We start from the raw sequence: 1,901 nt of genomic DNA, 5'->3' as shown, positions 1-1,901 counted from the left end.
GCCATTCTGGGCACTAGAGAGGCTACAGCAGTGATCAGACTTTGTTCCAGGTTTACATTTAGTTTGTTTCTCTGTTTTGACTTGATGAAACTCATTGCAGAGAAAGATACTTCACAAAGGCAGGTAGACCCAAAGGGCAGAAGGTTTTCTAAAGCCTTCTTTCCTAGCTCAGGGTGTTCCCACTTTACACAGCTCCAAAACTGTGTAAGGGTTGAGCTTTCAAATATCAGTTTGAGGCCATGATCTGAACATACTTCTAACAGTGCTTCTTGAAAGCACGTAGGAAGCTTCTTCATATTATTTTCAGATAGGAGGAATGGATTTCAAACCCAATCGAGCTGTACAGATGTGTTATATATGTCAGGAAAGTAATATTTAAAAGCACAGACAAGGTTGGTCAGATGTTCCACAGTAACTGGTTTCCGTTGTTACTGGAAAAATAATCATCTGACAGAAGAAAACATGTAAAATCTCACCCTGAGCATACCTCCTTCCACAACTCTTCTTTTTTTTAAACCACCAACTTTATCATATAAGTTGAGAATGTTTGTGTCATTGCCTTGCAGAGACAAATTTAATTAATTTTGTTTGCTAAATATATCTGCAAGATACACTGGTTGTACAAGCCAAGTAGTGTTTACAAAAAAAGGTGGCAAAAGGAGATCCGTATTTTGATTAAAAGGAGCTTAATTCATCTCGCAACTCAAACAACCTGGTGAGTACCTTCTGTGTCGACAGCCAGCATACCTGTGTGTGTAGTACTATCTCTGTGTTTGCAGATCCTATGCTTTTGCACAGTCTGTGAAATAGGTGAGCACTAAGTGGCCTTGACTTTATAAAGTTGATTACTTTGATGCCATCATTCAATATCCCATGCAACTCTGAACTCATTTTTTTGGATGCTAATGATTCTCTTTGAATGATTCAATGAGTCCACGCCACATCAGGATTCTCCTTCTTAGTCCATGCAAGAAGTCCCTTCACATTCCCTGTCATGGATGCAGCAGTGTCTGTACACACACCAATGCAAGATTTCCAACTAAGCCCTTGTTCAGAGAGAACTGATTCATGACATTAAAAATGGCTTCCCCAGTTGTGTGTTCTACTTTTTTTGGCAAAAAACTACATGTTCATTTATATCTAAAAGGGGAAACAGAGGAAGGAGTCATGCAGGGAGTGCTCCTCCTCCTCAAAGGCTCATATTGGGGTGTCTAAATGTGTGTGGATGTAACCAAGATGAGAAAAAAGGTGAGATAGGTAGTATGTTTGAGGAAAGGAACCAGGATGTTTTGGCTCGAAGTGAAACGAAGCTCAAGGGTTAAGGGGAAGAGTGGTTTGGGAATGTCTTGGGAGTAAATTCAGGGGTTGGTGAGAGGACGAGATCAAAGCAAGGAGTAGCAGTACTCCTGAAGCAGGAGTTGTGGGAGTGTGTGATAGAGTGTGAGAAAGTAAGCTCTAGATTGATATGGGTAAAACTGAAAGTGGATGGAGAGAGATGGGTGATTATTGGTGCCTATGCACATGGTCATGAGAAGAAAGATCATGAAAGGCAAGCTGGGTGAGTGTGTTAGCAGCTTTGATGCACAAGACTGGGTTATAGTGATGGGTGATTTGAATGCAAAGGTGAGTAATGTGGCAGTTGAGGGTGTAATTGGTGTAGATGGGGTGTTCAGTGATGTAAATGGAAATGGTGAAGAGCTTGTAGATTTGTGTGCTGAAAAAAGACTGATGATTGGGAACACCTGGTTTAAAAAGAGAGATACACAAAGTATACATACATAAGTAGGTGAGATGACCAGAGAACATTATTGGATTATTGATAAGCACATGAAAGAGAGACTTTTGGATGTTAATGTGCTGAGAGGTGCAACTGGAGGGATGTCTGATCATTATCTTGTGGA

This window comes from Panulirus ornatus, chromosome 1 (assembly GCF_036320965.1).
Source record: "Panulirus ornatus isolate Po-2019 chromosome 1, ASM3632096v1, whole genome shotgun sequence".
In the NCBI taxonomy this organism is placed as follows: Eukaryota; Metazoa; Arthropoda; class Malacostraca; order Decapoda; family Palinuridae; genus Panulirus; species Panulirus ornatus.
The sequence above is the reverse complement of the archived record's forward strand: the minus strand, read 5'-3'. Positions refer to the sequence as shown.